This window comes from Lissotriton vulgaris, chromosome 12 (genome assembly GCF_964263255.1).
Source record: "Lissotriton vulgaris chromosome 12, aLisVul1.2, whole genome shotgun sequence".
Taxonomy (NCBI): Eukaryota; Metazoa; Chordata; class Amphibia; order Caudata; family Salamandridae; genus Lissotriton; species Lissotriton vulgaris.
The window spans coordinates 669,394,554-669,414,292 of record NC_141700.1 but is presented as its reverse complement, the minus strand read 5'-3'; positions in this window follow the sequence as shown (position 1 = coordinate 669,414,292).

Genomic DNA, 19,739 nt, shown 5'->3' with positions numbered 1-19,739 from the left:
CAAATGTGACAGAAAGCTAGATCTTGGTCCAGAAAGAAGGCTTTTTGTAATTAGGTGTAACTCCAATCAGCAGTTTCTATGCAATAATTTAAAAAAAATGTAAATCTAGAGGCACGGAGGGTCTAGATCCGACAGATCTGAAGGTGAGATCTGAATGTCTGCCATCACGCGAAACCAGGAAGTGGTGGAAGCCCTCTTGGGACTCAAGATTCGGCCCAAGTCCCAAGAAAAATTAAACAAAAACCATAAGAGGGCAGGGTAGGAATTCCCTGACCCTCTAGGCCTGGTGGTGGGGGCCTTGGTTCAAGAATGTTCTTTTTTTAAATCACGCAAATTTATGTATGATCCGCAGCAAAATGTTACAAAAAAAACCAAAGTCGTTTTCCCACACTTTTTTTTTAGTTACCCCGAGTGGACCAGGTACAGAGGGGACTTGTTTATTTCATATAGGGGAGTGGGTGCACGTGGACCCCCTCCCCAGAACAATTTTGGCACTGGGGACCCCATCCCCTGGCCTGATAAATAAATGAGAGACCGGCACGCCCCCCCCCCCCCCATACCCGTTCAATTTTGGTCCAGCCATAGGTGAAAAGGGGAACATTTTAGGTCCCTCAGATGTCAGTACAATTAGAACCTCTTGATTTACAGAATACCTTCTGACATTACAGAGTGTCTTTGACCATCCCCAGAGTTACTAGCTCAGAAGCTCGATGATACTATGGCCATCACCCCCCAATAAAGCTGACACAGCATTCAACAACACTAGTAGGACGTCATCGTTCCTAATAGCCGTTCCCTATAATAAATAGTGGGTACACATGACTCTGTCGATCGCTGGTACGCTTATACTGGGCGACTCTGATTTGAGCTCGGATATACAACCACTGATATCCTCCCGCACTAGCCCATTACCAGTGGTTTCTCATAGAACTATCATTAGCCAAGAGCAAGATCTTATATACGATCGGCCATAGAGGTACTACATTTCCCGGCTTTTCCCTTACGCGCGGCGTGTTCACGCAAGGCGGACTGCGCTGCCTGCAAAACGCCTTCTTACGTACTCTGTGCGACTAAAGGCACCAAACTATATTTCCCTACTTTCCCAGGGGCGCTGGCTGTATGATGTCACTCCGTACATGCCGCAGCCAACCACACGAATCAGTAAATAGACCTTTACCTGTCCGCTCGGTACCTCCCACAGACAGCCTAGAAGGACGTCCGGAGTACCGACGGACAGGTAAGTAGGATGGTGTGTTATGGATGCGTGTGAGTAGATAGCTACTTTGGCGACTACAAGGTATCTAATAGGGCTTACATTAGAGCACAATTAATGCAGACGTTAATAATCCCTTATGATCGCCTCACAATCTGATTCTCAGCAGATACGGCGACTCGCATTGAAATCAGAGCGAGACTCGTGGGGACTGCATTTCACCGCTATATCCAGCAATATGCATCCACTCACAATGGCACTTGCCGAATCTATGCAGCATGATTTACACTATCAATGCGCCTAAATTAACCCGTTCACCATACTATGGGCATATTGAGAAGGCGGGTGAAGAAGCAATAACTTGATAAACCCGCTTTGGGGAATGAATTCAATTTGAACTAAGTCAGCCTAGTTAAGGTGATTAGTGTTGTTTTAAACCGCACATCAAGGTGCTTCCTCTGACTTCTTCTTTTGTTTTGCCTGAATAGAGCGGTGCTCCGTTTTACCTGCGCTGTGGCCAGGTGAGGTGGGGCTACATTCTCCTACAAATTGGGTGAGTGAAAATCCAAATTTTCATAAATACTCTATAGATATCGCTCTCATGGTATACCAATTACAGGTAACATGATACCTTGCAGTGTACATACCTGACTTGTTAAACTAAACTAGCAGGCATTTGATGATATAAAGATCTCACTAATGATATGTACATATCTTTTTTCTCTTTATGTGTGTGTGTGTCTGTCAACTTGTTATACTCCGGGATTTTGAAAACAGGAGAATTTCAGGTGACAATTACTATGTTACTTCACATTTACTTTTTTCACTTCACTCAGCAGTAGCATACTAGGTCCTGATGAAGCAGTAGGTGACCTATGGGCCCAAGGTAAACTGCAGAAACATGTCGACCATTACTTCCATCCGAGTAGTTATTTGTTAATACTACCATTTGCACTGTTTTTTATCGTTGGGAAAAGGGAGGTGCCTATTAAAATTATTTTCCTCCTTCTTACCCAATTTTATACTATCTCACTTTCTACACCTTTTGATTTACACTATTCAGCACTGCTATTCGGTTACCACCTGATACCGAGTTTATATCATATCATATATACTTTGGGATTTACATGGTAGATTCGGCTGAATCTGGCCAAATCTCGCACTGGGTACGTTTTCCCACCTGCTATATGAAGGTTCCCAAATGATGTAGGGCGGTACAGGTTGGGATTCTGATGGGGATTTCTCTATGCACCAAAAGAGTACCCAGTGATAGATTTCGCTGTCTAATCGTCACAGTTGAGACCACTGCCTAAGAGACACACACCATTAACCACGTTCAGACCCCCTGCTACTTGTTAGTTGGTAGTTACATAGTTATTAGGGTTGTAGCATTGTTTGGTCGTTAAATATTCCCTCGGACCCCCTTTCTTTGTTGTTATGAACATTTTATGTGTCAAATTCAGCCCTGGGGACCCCATCCCCCAAAGGCTCGGCTTCAATAATAAAGGGGAGGGAGCCACACGAAATGGCCCTGAGGACCCCATCCCCTAGAACGGGCTACTGCTATGTTCTGGGGTGCCCACCCCCAGGACATAGCTGCTACCCTGCCCATACTGGCATTGGCTGGGAAACCTTTGTTTGCTCTTACTTGGTGGAAGCAATTTCAAAACTCCTGCCAAGCGAAAGCAAACAAGTAGTCCGCTCCCAGCTGGCGGGAGCTTTAAAAATGCTCCCGCTAGCTTGGAGTGGAATTCAGATTCAGATCTGTTTCTCTGCCTGCAGTGATGCAGGCAGTGAAATAGATCTGAATATTGTTCCCATCCGCAGGGAGCAGCATTTTTAGCTGCTTCCTGTGGGCAGGAGCAATGCCGGCTCCCGTTGGATGCCGGGAGCTGGCTTTGGCCATGGGGGCCTATGGGCTCTCTCCGAAGCCTCCTAGAAGGATATGGTGGGCGCCCTGGGTGGGCACCAATGCATTGTTGCCCAGACCCCTGGGGATAGCAATAATGTCCCAGGGAAGGGGACCACATACCCTCCTCCTCTAAAAAATTAGCCAGACCCTGGGGGATGGGGACCTCCAGGGCCAAAATCGGCCCAGGGTGGGGGACACATGCCTCCTTTCCCCCAAAAATGTGCCATACCCTAGGGGATGGGGTCTCCAGGGCCGAAATCAGCCAGGGGTGGGGGGCTGCATTCCCCCTCTCCCTTTAGAATATGGCTAAGCCCTTGGAGATGGGGTTCCCCGGGCTGAAATAGACCCAGAAAGGGGTGGCCCCATACATATAATGGGGGTCCCAGGAGATGGGGTCTCCTAGGCCAAAAGCAGGTTTTAGTTGCTTGGTCTGTAGGGGCATAGGGTGAGATGTTAATTAAGTAATAATTAATTAACAATGTATTTCCCATTTTTTTATTGATTACTAATTATTTTAATTTTGGAATATTTATATTTTGTAAGTTATTTTATAGATGCAGGTTGGTGGGTTTGTAGGGGTATAGGGTGGAAAGTTGATTATTCATAAATACATTAATTAATCAATAATTTTGAATTGATTTGTTAGTATCGAAATGAATGTGTTTCTCAATGAAAATGAAATCCTTATCAACAGAATCACCTATTGTGAACTCTCCATCAACCCCGACTCACAAATATGTACTCAAGCAGGGCATGAGGCCAAGGCTCAGGATTGCTGATTGATAGGTCACTGGTGGGAGGGTGCGTAGCTGGCAGGCTAACACTCAGGCAGGAAATTCTTGATGAATCCCACAGATAGGTGCAGCAACATTACAAAGGGTCAAGGTAGATTGCTCTAATAAAGCACACAAGGCTGTAGGGGGTAAGCACGCTCCTAAAAAGCTCCATAAAAGTCAGATACCACTTGAGTTAGGAACACATAGCCAATCAGGACGTAGGACATGTAGTGACCATGCGCTCCAAATGCCGGACATCTGGACACATTATCCATGGGCCACATCTTGTCCATGCAAAGTAGACACCCATCTGTGGTAATCATTAAACAATTAATGTATGCCTCCAAAGGCAGTAACAATATATGTTATGCCAGAAACTTTTACATCCCATCATGTTTTGTATACAAAAAGGATACCTACCAATTGTAAATTGAGACAGTCCTCAGATCTTGTTCCTGTAACTGATCTCCCAACCATAATGTTTAATTAAATTGTTTTGCCAAAGCCCTCTTGTCTTCTGTTTTTTAGGGAATTCGAACTAAAGTATAATTGTAAATATATATATATATATATATATATATATATATATATATATATATATATATATATTTATTTATATTCACTGAAAAAAACATAGGTTTGACACCAGTTATAGTTAGCTGGAAATTTTACTGACATAAAACCATTGAAATTCCCACGTTATAGTTAGCTGGACTCACTATAACTTGCGCGCCTGCAATGCACTGCTGATGACGTCACATATTACATCACTCATGACATGGTCAAACCTATGGTTTTTTCAGTGAATTTAATAGGTTTTTTAAATGCTAATTCCTAACTATAACTGGTGTGAAACCTATGGTTTTTTCTGTGAATTTCATAGGTTTTGTAAATGCTAATTCCTAAATATATATAAGGCCCCAAACCTATTTTTTTTTCTTTGAAGTTCAAAATTTGGTTAATAGCAAATGTCTATAGCTATGAAATGTAATATTTGTGAAAATGAATGAATCCTATATTTTATTTGTATTTTAAACATTTTTTTTTTTTTTACCCTGGAGCGCTCCCGGGGCGCGCTTTGGTGAGCGCCCCGGAGAGCGTAGCCGTTTGAAGCGCCCCGGTGCGCGAACCGGGAAGCGTCCCGTTAGCGCCAATGTCGTGAACGAAAGCATGATCATGACGTATCGCGTAGCTGCGTCCGCGTGATACGCACGGCGTAAGCGCACCCGGAAGCACTCGAGCGAATACGATCGCGCAACGTAAACTTCCAACGCGCTTACGCGACGCGACCCGGGGCGCGCCCGTGGGTGCGTCGCGTAAGCGCTTTGGTCATGTGACCTGAAAATAACACTTTTAATTGGTGCAGAACAGTTTTACTTTCATAATGATGAAATCCCTGGTCTTGTGACCTGAAAATAACACTTCTCATTGGTTCAGGCCTTTTTTTTTTCCAAATGATGAAAAACCCCACCTTTTTTCCTTATTCTGACTTTGTCCTTTGACTGAGGAAGACCTGTTTCAGTAATAGAGAGAGAACTATTTTGTACTTTCTAATGGCTACTGTAGCTGCAACAGCTGGAGCATCTGCACCACCACCACAACCACCAAGAGGACCACCACAACAGTACATTGGTGGTCAAGAAGAGGAGGAGGAGGAAGAGGAAGAGGAGGATGGGAGAAGATGGCTGCCTGAACAAAATACCCCATACAAGCCCAAGTCACACATTGTATGGGAGTTTTTTTCACTCCCAGAGGGCAAGAAAAAAGTGAATGCGGCCAAGGTAACTTGCCTAATCTGTAAGGACCAACTCTCAAGGGGCAACCCAAACAAAAAGTATTCCTTTGGTAACAATACCATGATTCGACATATGATCCGTAAGCACCCTAACAACTATTCTCGTGCAGAGCTCAGGGAACTGGCCAGTAACCTCCCCCAGTCTTCAAGGACCACCTCCCAAAGAAACGAACCCACTTCATCGGGACCAGAAACATCAGAGATGATGCCTTGTATTCAGCAACGATTTGCTGATTTTAAAATCACTTGTACTGAATGTGGCAAGCTTATCGCCTATGATGAAAAGAGCGTAGAGCTCATCGTCCTTGCTGGTGACAATCACAAGTGCCCCAAAAAGAAGTAATTTTTTCTGTTTTTTTGTTTTTTGCTCCAGTTGAGCCAGTTTCAATTCCCTTTTTTTTTGTTTCTCCCCCTAAAAAAATACAAAAAAATATAAAACTGTTTTGAAAAGCCAAAAAAAGTACAAAATGTTCAAAAAACATTAAAAAAAATATAAAACAACAAAAAGAAGAAAAAACAGTTCTTTTTAGAACTACCTCCAATTTATAAAAAAAGGCTTAATTTTAAAAAAACTCTGTCATTCTTTTTTCCTCATGGTACGCTCCCCGGTCCGCTCGACGGTGCGCGTACCGGGCGCTCTCCCCGCGCAAAACGAAAAAAAAATGTGTTTTTTTGCCCCGCGGGGCCCTTTTGTAGCCCCCACATCAAACCTAGGGGGTCAGGGGGGGTCTACCCTGCCCCCTTATGGTCATTTCCCCCTTTGTTTTGGCCACCTCCTGTGTCTCGATCCTACCGAGACACAAGATGGCGGCCGCTCCGGACTGTTTCGAATGTTTACAGACAACCGAGAGCCAATCAGCTTTCCGTGCGCACCTCGTGTGTCGTGCCCGCTGCGCTCCCCGGTGCGCGTACCGGGGCGCTGCCATAGATATATATATATTTTTGAACCTAAATTACTCAAAATCCACTGGAGCACATATCTTGAGACATAGCAAAGGCACATCGGGCTACCAGTCCCTACAATTTTGCCAAGTTTGGTAGAAATCCACTCAGCCGTTCGGGCTAAAAGTGAAGTCGACCGCCCTATGGAAATTAACATGGGGAAAACACGTTTTGGGACCCCCCTTTCATCTCGTCCCCCGCTTGACGAATCCCCCCCAAACTTTCAGGGAAGGAGCGGAGCAGGCCATTTTCTTGGAGAAATTTGCGAAGATTCGTCCACCGGCGCCAAAGTTATTCCCAATAGAATGTTGCGGATTTCCTATGGAAAGTAGATCCTAACTATAACTACCTACTGGCGACCACCAGTAGGTAATATATAGATATAGATATAGATATAGATATAGATATATATATAGCTAGATATATATGTGATTTTTTGGGTTAATTAACAAAGTTTATATTAGGAGTTTTATATTTGTATTAACTTAATATGGTTATGTGTTATGTTTTTGAAGTGAAGTACTTTAGCTACAGACTAGTAAATGAAAATAGTAAATTTTACCTCTCCACAGTTCAAAGCTTTCCCTACTGCTACATAGATTGGAGTCGAAATAGTAAATCTTACCCCTCTGAAATCCATCCCTAATGTTGCATAGACTGAAGTGGGAATACTAAATGTTTCTCATCTTAAGTCCAAAGCTTTCCGTATGGTTGCACAGACTGAAGTGGGAATAGTAAATGTTACCCCTGCAGAGTCCAATATTTTCCCTACTGTTGCACAAACTGGAGTGAGAATAGTAAATATTACCACTCTGAAGTCCAACGCTTTTCCTACTGTTGCACAGACTGAAGTTAGAATAGTAAATATTACCCCTCCAGAGACCAAATCTTTCCCTACTGTTGCACATATTGAAGTGTGCATAGTAAATTTAACCCATCTGAAGTCCAGTGCTTTCCCTACTGTTGCAAAGAATGGAGCGGTAACAGCACAATTTCTTTTCTGATGGCAAATTCTTTTCCTACTGTTGCATAGACTGGATTGGGAATAGTAAATGTTACCCCTCTGGATTCAAACACTTTCCTTACAGTTGAACAGACTGGAATGGGAATAGTAACTTTTATACCCCCGAAGTCCAACGCTTTCCCAAGTCCTAAGGCTTACTCCTTGCAACACATGGGAAAATGTTTTGCATGGTGGTGGGTTTAGCCACCCTGAAAGGGTTGGGTGGATGTTGATCGGGGGGGTTGGGCATGTGCTCATCTTAGAATACGATAAAAAAAACAGTAATTCACTGAAAGTATTCAAAGGTTAAAGTGACATAATTTGGTATAGTATTTGGATCTTAATGGGCATGTGCTCAACTTAAATTATAATGAACAAAAACTTTAGAAATGAAATTCATTGAAAAGAACAAAGGTTAAAGTGACGATATAGTTAGGTATAGCAATAACATATTAAGATACAAAGTGAAAACCCAGAAATTCACTTAAAAGACAAAAGGTTTAGGTGACATAATAGTTAGGCATGAAATGAGATAAGAGCTAATGTTTCAAATGTGAAAAAAGAAGTATCAGTTATATTTTACAACACTAACAATAACTTGCACACCCGTCAAGAACTGCTTAAGACTTGTTATTATCACTAATGACATGTTAAATAATTTATTTGATAACATCACAGATTATACCTCAAATTACATCATTGATGACATCACTGATGACAATCCCAATGGCATCATCAAATGATTGTGACTGTGTTCTTTAGGCATTGTGGGTTGGAAGTAATTCAACAAGATACACCTTTGCATAATTTTGTATCAACAATCAATTGATAATGGCAGCATGAGGGACACATAGCACATCTGTCATCTCACCCGTGTTTGGTGAATTTTAGCCTCTTCCTAATGATATCCACCTGCCCCCAAACAAAATGTTCCTAAAGACTTTAATGGGGTCACCCACTTTTACAACTTTGAACACCTTCTGAAAAAATATTTGCTCTTTATTCACTTTAATGGGGGAACCAACTTAAATACTTGACATGACACACAATTTTGAGTTAAGAGGTTGGCATGTATGCATTAGCCTCTAATAAGACATCTTCAGCCATACCTAATGAACAGCCCCCATACATTCCTGAAATTAGAAGAATGGGGTCCAACCTTAGAGCCAAGCTACAGCCACACTATTAGTTAACCATCTTTAAGTTGGTCACCCCTAGGTTCAACATTATTCAACAATGTGCAATGGTTCAAAATGTTTCATTAAACAATCCCCACTTTACATAGAATATGCCTGTAGCATTGTATGACAATTATTTCTAATCATGATAATATACCTATCTCTCCTATTGATTGTATATAATGCATTTTAGGCATTTGTTACCGTATAAAGTTCTTATACTGGTTATGAGATATGATTCTGAATCCTATATACAAAGGGTATGCTACATTTACCTTGCAAAGATAGGTTTTTAGGGATGGATTCTTCAGTTTATAGGGGTTATGGGTGGCTAGTGTATTATTTTGGTGTAGCTTAGAGGTTCATAATGCTAGGGAAGTTTAATTTATATGGGGTGAGGTACTTATTTTTTTATGGTCTTGGATGGTTTTTAGGGACGGGTTGTTGGATTTGTAGAGGTTATGGGTGAACATTGTATCAGTTAAGGGGTCGTTTATTAATTAGGAATCAGTTTAGTTGGCTAATTGATTCTATTGGTGTGTGGCTTTATATTTTAGGGTTCAGGGAAAGGTTTTGGAGACGGTTCTTTGTTTTTTAGGGGTTAGGTTGGATAGTGTATTAATTCTGTGTTAATATTTTTGTTGGTAAGTTAATTTATTTGAGATTCTATTTCTGCTGGCTATTGGAGGCATTGTTTTTAAACAAATTTAGTAGGTGTTAATCAGGAGTACTCTTCAATTTAAACACTTAATTCTCTTTACTTTTTTGGGTTTCTCTCAGCCGCGGTCCGTGGAGGGAGTTCCGGTGGGGCAGGCAGGCGGGGCAGGAGAGGGGCAGGGTGGAGGGTGATAAACACCGGAATATAGATGATTGCAGGTAAGTAACCAATTAAATTAATAAAATGAATTTCGTTTTGTTCCCTGCATCGCAAAATGCGCTGCAGGGCACAGAACGAAATTCGTTTTATTAATTTAATTGGTTACTTACCTGCAATCATCCATATTCCCCATATTCCGGTGTTTATCACCCCCCACTGTGCCCCTCCCCCGCCCCGCCTTCCTGCCCCACCGGAACTCCCTCCACGGACCGCGGCTGGTTTCTCTGGAGCGTTTTTTTTTGTTATTTTGACACTGGACATTTTTGGGAGTTTTAGATGACTTTGAAATTGGATGGTGGAGTATTATTTATTCTAAGCACTTTGATTTCGAGGGTAAGGGGTGTTGTATGTTTATCCTGGCTTAATTACCTGCCTTTATTTGTTTCTCCATTGGTAATGGAGTTCTTTTGGGGGAAATATTCCATTTTTGGGGGGTTTTAATGGTATCAATTGTGGATGGGGCATGGATGGCATCAAGGCGCTTAACTCTGGGTAGTTCTCCAGTTTAGGCGGAAAGCAGCTCCTGTTAGAGCACTCTCAACACCAGCAACACTCTAGATCTGCTCACCTCAAATGTCTGTTTTTCTATCAAAGTTTTTAGGCATAGGATTAGCACAGTGCTATCCACGCCGAGGTGGAATATTGTGCCTGGAGTGATAAATGGCTTTTGTCATTTTACAGCTCGGCAAGGACAGCACTGTACTAGTCCTATGCTTTAAGACTTTGCTGTATAAATGGCAAAAGACTTTGTCATTTTCTATCTCGGCGTGGATAGCACTGTGCTAATCCTGTGCTTAAAATCTTTGATAGAAAAACAGACATTTGAGGTGAGCAGATCTAGAGTGTTGCTGGTGTTGAGAGTGCTCTAACAGGAGCTGCTTTCCACCTAAACTGGAGAACTACCCAGAGTTCTCTCCTTTTTTGTATAATTTATGCGTCACTCTATGCCTGAAAGGGTTTTGTTTTGACTTAATACTGGGTGCTCCCTTGTGTCTGGACAAAGCTATACCTCTCTGAAGAGCTCTAATTACAGCGAAACACTGTGTCAGGGGTTGCTTTTACTCATTTCAGGTTGGCTTGAGTTGGTATTTTACCAATTCAAAGCTGTAATATTGTGCCTGGAGTGATAAATGGCTTTTGTCATTTTACAGCTCGGCAAGGACAACACTGTACTGGTCCTATGTTTAAAGACTTTGCTGTATAAATGGCAAAAGACTTTGTCATTTTCTATCTCAGCGTGGATAGCACTGTGCTAATCCTATGCTTAAAAACTTTGATAGAAAAACAGACATTTGAGGTGAGCAGATCTAGAGTGTTGCTGGTGTTGAGAGTGCTCTAACAGGAGCTGCTTTCCACCTAAACTGGAGAACTACCCAGAGTTCTCTCCTTCTTTTTTGCATAATGTATGCGTCACTCTATGCCTGAAAGGGTTTTGTTTTGACTATATATATATATATATATATATATATATATATATATATATATATATATATATATATATATATATATATATATATATTACCTACTGGCGGTCGCCAGTAGGTATATATAGTTAGGATTTTTTCCCTATGGGATTTCTGAAAATTCTATGTCTAATAACTTTGGCGTTTGTGGACGGAATCGGCTGAAATTTTCAGGAAAATGGCACATTTTGTTTCTGAGCAGCTCCTGGAAATTTGGGGGGGTTTCGTCAAGGGGGGGCTGAGAAAAAAGGGGGGTCCCAAAACGCGTTTTTAACATTGAGTTTTCCATAGGGCGGTTGGACTCACTTTTAGCTCGAACGGCTGAATGGATTTGCACGAAACTTGGCAAAATTGTAGGGACTGTTAGCCCGATGTGCCTTTGCTAGGTCTCAATATATGTGCTTCAGTGGATTTTGAGAAATTAACGTTTAAATCAAGATATATATCTGTAACAGCGCTCCGGGCAGCGATCCGGTTCGCGTACTTTTCGCTTATCGGAACTTTGCGAAGCGAAGCTGATTGGCTCTCCGGCGTCTGTCAACATTCTAAACAGTCCGGTGCGGCCGCCATCTTGTCTCTCGGTAGGATCGAGAGACAAGAGGAGGCCAAAACAAAGGAGGAAATGAAGGAAAGGGGGCGAGGTAGACCCCTTCTGACCCCCTAGGATTGATGAGGGGATATTATAGAGCCACGCTGGGCCCAAAAAAAAAAAAAAAAAAATTTCCGTTTTTTTCGCCGTAGAGACGCGTCTTGGTACGCGAACCGGGCAGCTAACCGGGAAGCTAACCGGCAGTGTAACGGGAGTCTGACGAGTAGCTGATTGGCTATCAACATTGTAAACAGTTCGGAGCGGCCGCCATCTTGTCTCTCGGTAGGATCGAGAGACAAGAGGAGGCCAAAACAAAGGGGGAAATGAAGGAAAGGGGCAAGGTAGACCCCTTCTGACCCCCTAGGATTGATGAGGGGATATTATAGAGCCACGCTGGGCCCAAAAAAAAAAAAAAAATTCCGATTTTTTTCGCCGTAGTGACGCGTCTTGGTACGCGAACCGGGCAGCTAACCGGCAGTGTAACGGGAGTCTGAGGAGAAGCTGATTGGCTGTTATCTTTGTAAACAGTCTGGAGCGGCCGCCATCTTGTCTCTCTGTGGGATCGAGAGACAAGAGGTGGAAAAAAGGTGTAAATGAATGAAAGGGGTAAGGCAGACCACTCCTGAACCCCTAGGATTGATGAGGGGGCTAATAAAGTTCCCTGGGGGGTGAAAAAAAAAATGCGATTTTTCGCGGTAAAGGTGCTTCCTGGTACGTTAACCGGGCAGCTAACCGGCAGCGTAACGGGAGTCCGACATATTGTGTTTTTTGAACGTTTGTGATATGTGCACGTGTGGATTTTGTCTAATTAAGGTTAAAAAAATATATATATATCTTTAAGCGTGTTTTGGCGCGCTTACGTTTTGGGTTTGGTTTGCGCTGCAGAGACGATACGTCACGGTTATGCGATGCATCATGAGGCGTCTCACGGGCTATGTGATACGTCACTTAATAAAGAATATATTTTACAGCTATAGATATTAGCTTTTAAAAAACCAATGAAATTCACAGAAAAAACCATAGGTTATTGACCATATATAGTTAGGAATTTGCATTTACAAAACCTTGAAAATTCACTGAAAAAACCATAGGTTATAGACCATATATAGTTAGGGATTAGCATTTAAAAAACCTTATTTTATTTGCACAAAACCATTGAAATTCCATATATAGTTAGTTGCACTAACTATATATCGCGGACCCGCAATCCACTGCTAATGATGTCACATATTACATCATTCATGACATGGTCAGTGACATCACTGATGACATCACTGATGACATCTCAAATGACATCACTGATGACATCACTGATGAGATCTCAAATGACATCACTGATGACATCACCGACATCTCATTTGACATTACTGATTACATCACTGATGATATCATTTATGTGATAATACATCTTCAGACTCTAATATAACCTTAGATACACTCAGTGTAAACAGGCACTCACAGACTGTCACACATCCATGGAGTTACTCACACACCTAGTCAGTCATGCAAAGAATCAATCACACCTCCATTTCCTCAACTATACAGTTATACACACCTTACTTATTCAAACATATACTAACACATATTTACTCTCTTATACAATCACTGATACAAGTTCACAATGATTCATACAGCCACTCTCACATTCACTGGCTCTTATGTTCAGTTATTTATATATGTCAACTCTCACATGGAGTGTGTTTTACATATGTACTTACTTCTTTGACATGTAGAACTGAGATATCCATTCACTCACCAATATACTCATGCACACAGTCAACTGTCCATACAGCTGTTTCTACATGCACTTTTGAAGCCATACACCTAGGGAATCAACTGCTCACACATCTATGCACAGAGTTATACACCTCCCAGCCACCCACACACATACTCAGTCTCCCATACAAATACTTGGGCAACCATTCAATAACCCATATAGTTACTGATATAGCTACTGATTTAAACATGCAGCAGTTTACAGAAGAACATAAATAATGATTGCCAAATTAAGACACTTTAATCACTAACCCATGCACTCAGTGAGACACATTTAATCATTCTCTCATACAGTCAGTCATGCACCTACTAAATCCTTCATCCAGACACTTATACATCCACTCATTCTTCAATATGTAAGACATATTTTAACTTTACAGAAACATACAGTCACTGGGTGTTGTCATCAGTGATGTCATCAGTGATGTCATTTGAGATGTCATCAGTGATGTCATCAGTGATGTCACTGACCATGTCATGAATGATGTAATATGTGACATCATTAGCAGTGGATTGCGGGTCCGCGATATATAGTTAGTGCAACTAACTATATATGGAATTTCAATGGTTTTGTGCAAATAAAATAAGGTTTTTTAAATGCTAATCCCTAACTATATATGGTCTATAACCTATGGTTTTTTCAGTGAATATATATATATATATATATATATATATATATATATATATATATATATATATATATATATATATATATATATATATATATATATTTATATATATATATTCACTGAAAAGTTGTACTAACTGTAACTCTCGCGTCCGCAATCCACTGCTGATGATGTCACATATTCCATCATTCATGACATGGTCAGTGACATCTCTGATGACATCTCAAATGACATCACTTAAATATAACTTCACCAACATTCTCTGTAGAGTATATGAAATGTATAACAATTGCTTGCTTTGCAGGTAAAACAAGGTTGTTCATTACATCAGACGTATCCACTAGCAATGAACATCAAGAGGGATATAATATTTTTTCCCAGTCAGATGATTACTATATAAAAAATAAACAGATGCTAATTAATTATTAATAAGGACATATTTGAAAACAATTATTTTCTATTTAACTGCATTGCAATAGTTTAAGTAATTGTGCGCCCACATGCAAATGTAATCATTGACATCTGGAATTGTAAATATAGTTACATTTTGACTATGACAAATTAACGAATATATTCTACTATGGATTCATTACATCAGAGTCCTTTTAATCCTCTGTGCTTCCACATGTGATACTTAACAGCAATCCCTAAAACTTGAAGCTCACCTATCACTGCAGCGAGAATTGCATTGCATTTGTAGATCTGAAAATATACATTAAGAAACATCATTTGAATTTGACTTTTAGGACATTTCCTTTTGTGAGTTCAATACTGCAATCTCATTGAGCTAATTCAAAACATACAATTAGGAACATCCAACATGGAAATTCCCTTCATGCAAAGAGAAATTGCAATCATGAAAAGGATCATGTATTGGATGACATATCAAAACCATTTTATTGGTGCGAGCACCAAGTTCAAGTTGAGGAGCGACCAAAGAGTTTGAGCAAAAACTAAATCTAGAGGAAACTGTTAGACTGCTGCTTTAAGAAGGAATCATCTAAACAGCCAATTTTCATTATCACACATTATTGCTATTAGATATGCCATTACAAATGGTATAATAAACTTGTGTATCTTCTTTCAGATTCAGTAATGTGAAGTAGTTTTTTAGGAAGAGCAAGTGGCAATCACTAGGGTACTCAATCTGAGAGAGAAAAAAAGAACACCTCTTATATTCCCTTTTAAACCTGGTTTAATAAGTAGTCTTGTTTAATGTGAAAACTATAATGCTTATGTATTTCCAATAACAGATGTAAACCTATTGATTGACCTTATGAGGAAAGATTTCATTTTAAATAACTAAACACATCTAAGACAATATTTGTGGTTTATGACCTGGCTTGTTTCTCTGATTAGTTTTTATAAAGAGGTCTATCATGAACTTAAATTTGTGAGAGGCTGAACATTTGAGAACCATAAGAATTATGGATGAAAAATATCCAGTTATATTGGATTTCCAAGAGATGTATATTTGCAATCCAATTTAAGGCTTGCACTTCAATGCACTTCAATGCATTTTTTTCAGATTTTGAATAATATTATCTTCATTAATAGTTCAACACCGAATAATTCAACAGATCATATGCAGATATATTACTGAGTGAATTTAATGTGAATAAAATAATGACCAACACAAGACAAACCATGCTAAGATTCTACCAAATTTCATTTGAATTTGTCTTATGATGACACTGTTATTATCAGACTAACACTTTTTTGACACTTTGATGAAATATGCCCCTTGATAAATTGAAAGATATAAAAAAGTGATGGATGGAATGCTTGAATTATTCTCAGTCACTGGTAATTACTCCGGGCCGCATCTCAGTTCATCGCTATTTTGCACACCATGCTACCTCAGTTTGGACCAAGCCATATGCAAATCAGTCTTGACCCTGCTCCAATGTGGACATTTCAGTCTGAACTGACAGGCTAGATCCCCCTTAACTAGAACACAAGCAACCCAATACCTGTTTTGCCCTGATTTGGGCTCATTAGTCGATCACTGCTTGGTTCCTTGATGACTATGCACAAATTTTAAAAAACTAAGCATAACCTTAACATTCTAAGCATCTGCCAAATGTATTGCAGATTCACCAAACATCTCTAAATGTATAGGAAAATCAAAAATACACCTTTCCAACTGTAAAGATATGTTTTAAATTAAACCTCTTCAAGCCTGGATCAGACCCCTTTTAAAACACTAAACCTATTGCAAACTACTGGATGGATTTACATCAGAACAAGCAAAGGTACTTCCTTCCTTGAGTACAGTTTTTCTTAAATGCAAGCTTAGTGCAATTCTGTTCAGATATGTTTTTCCATATCAACGAGCAACAAATCCTCTGGCAGTTAAAACTTTTGAGATCTCCTCACTTTTTTTCGCCTACAGTGAATCTGCTAGAACCCTGTATTGCGGACCCAATGTGGATGTACTTTTTTTTAAGAAGTGTGTGTGCGTCTCTATGTGTATGCATGCGTGTGTGTACAAAAGAAACACCCGAATTTGGTCTGCATGCAAACTGGAGGAAAGGGTTGAATTTATGGTTCATGCATTTGTTGTGGTTCTCTCTTGCAAAGCGTGGTCCAGGGAGAACCACACAAACATGGTACATTGTGTGGTTTTTGTGGTTTACACTGGTCTTCTTTATGGAGAAAACTCCACAAATTGCAACAACCGAGGCGTTTTTGCGTCATGGGCCTTATTAAGGACACACTGGCCCAGTGTAACCAGGCGCTTTATAAATGTGACTATTATTATTATTATTATTATTATTATTATTATTATTATTATTATTATTATTTCTTTTGTGATAAGTGTAAGAGAATTTCATGGAATTCATTTTGCATAATGCAGAAAAAAGACACTTTGCAATGCCCTTCCCTTGGGGATAATGTTTTTAGGGCTAAGTGTGTGGAACATTTCCTTCTGAATTTTAAGTAAGAAATCAGTAAAATAATGTGACATCTACTTGGCTTCAACTGGGGGGGGGTTTCAGAGACGCTTTGTTAACTTGGGCAAGATTTTGATAGGTCTAGCTTGTGTAACGCACCTAGACCTGGGTTTAAGGCGCAAACGACAATAGGAGTTCATAAAGACAGAATTATCATAAGCCTGGAGCAACCTTCAATAAAACTAAACTGCCAGTATCAGTACATCTTTAATGTACTAAGTTTGCAATATGTTTAAGAAATGTAACCTAATCCATCGTTAGTCCTCTTTAGATATGAGCAGGGCTCTACTTTTCACAGAATCGTTTTCAAATTAGCAGCAATGAATAGGGCTGGTGGAAGGAAGTGCTTCACCCACTGAATAGAAGGATTTCATTTACTTAATTGACTCCTAAGAAAATGCTTGCCTCTAAAAAGTGCATCCGCTTAGAATGGTGGCTTTCAGGAAGGAAAAGGCAAATGTTAATTAAAAATGACTTTCTGTGGAAGCCCCCAAGATGTTGCACAAATAGTGTTGGCACTGAATTTAATACGTGGCGGTAGCTGGAAAACCATATCATGCAATCAGTTTTTCAAGGCATCCCTTGTGTGATTGTTTAGCTAGTCACCTTCAGAGGTCTATGGGCCTGACATTTCCAATAATAAGTCTGTGTGTGTGTGTGTGTGTGTGGGTGTGTGTGCGAGTGTGTGGGTGTGGGTGTGTGTGTGTGTGTGTGTACGTGTGTGTGTGCGTGTATGTGTGTACCCCAATTCATAAAGTTTTAAAAGACCTACATCTTATCCCACAGGATTCTCATTTAGAGAAGGTCAGAATTTCATACAGGTTGGTCATAATAGATAATCAATGTTGCCCAAGGTAAAGGTACATAGTGGGGGGGAATGGCATTTAACCAACCAAAGCATGTGGGTAATAACACCATTATCACCCCTTCACTGTGTAACCAAACAGGCAATCACACCTATGCTCCCTGTCAGCCTCATGTTCCTTCTTCACACTCTCACTGAAGTTAGAATGCAGTCAAACAACCACAGTCAATGCCAGGATTGTAAATGTGGTTATTGGCGGATAAACGCTGAGCATTTCAAATGGTATTTTGATGCAATGTTTCAAATTCCACTGCTGGTCCTTTAATAGCAAAAGGTGTCAGGGAGCGGATATTGCAAGGGGCAATCTCCACATGTAGGGGCTATAGTCCTGGAATACTCAATTGGTAGACTTTTACCACCAGAAGAGTGTGTCACCGTATACTAGTTTTACTCCTGCAATGGGTGGTATCTAACACGTAACGGTAATCTCTGCTAGCATCCAGCTATAAGATACCAGCCAGCATACCACATGGACACATAACTTGAGAGACAAGGGCCTTAGTGCCCTTACCCATATACGACAATGTTCTACAGACGTTTCGGTCACCCTTCAAAATCCTACACTAACATTTAGGAAAGTACCGAAATCAGTTTTAACCTACTGGTGGTATTTTGGCCAGCGACAAAAGACCATGATCCACAAATATAAATACAAAACAAAAAAAAGATGTAACATGCAAATGTTTCCTGGGACGGTAGTGTGCCCCATATCTTTGAACTCTGTTATGTCCTCAACATCCACCCACCACAGAAGACTGATATATGGCCACACGATGCTCTCTCTGCTCTGTGATCATGCTGTGGAAGGGCATTCATCATGGAACCACTGCTTGGGGAGGGCTTCTTAAAAGGAATGCCATAGCCCTCTCATCTTTGACTTCAGAAACAATTATGATAATACTTTTACTATTGGACAGCAAGCTGTGGGCGGGAACCACAAGAAATTCGGGCTCCCTGTTGTGTGGTGGAGAGGAGATCTGTCCCGACTGTGGCGCAAATACCCCAGTGACCTGACCAGCCTTTACCATGGATTTTCCCAAGCTGTCTGGGGTCAGTAAAGGAGGTCTAATTCATGTTCAGACTTTACTCCCTCTGGCATGTTGGGGCGCTCTGCGTGAGAGCTGACCTGGTGGGTTTCTCCATGTTAAATCACTTCAGATGTCCATATCCACAAGCACACACAAAGCGGTGCAATATTGAACCTTTCTCAACAACAAAACAGTGTGTGGCTTTATGGCTGAATATGCAAAACTGAAAAAAAGAAAAGTTGGCACAGGAACTATTTTCTATCCATGGGTTTCTCCGCTGCATGTCTTTGAAATCAAACACCGGTCTTTTTTATCCTATATGACTTCCTCCCTAGGAACTTCTCGTTCTATGTCGAGCAGTCCCAGTAGGCCTTTTGCTTTCAGGGAAAATTCTGATAAAAAATGTATGTCCGTTTGAACACTTTCCAAGTCATCAACTTCAAAACCGAGCAAAAAATAAATAAGTCCTTCAGGGGGAAACAGGAAGTGGGCTGAATTGGGAAATAGCTTTTGCATAGATTTCTATTATGCACCGAACACCTTGACATTCTGATATTTTTTACCATGACACGGGAAAATCAATTTCACAGATATTCCACAGAAGACACCCGAAAACCTAAAACTGAAAACGTACATGGTTTTAAGCTGCATAGTTGACATGATAGCCTGCACAAAGATTATAAACAGACGTGCATGAAATGGCAATTATTCCAATTTAATGTTAAGACCAGAGGCA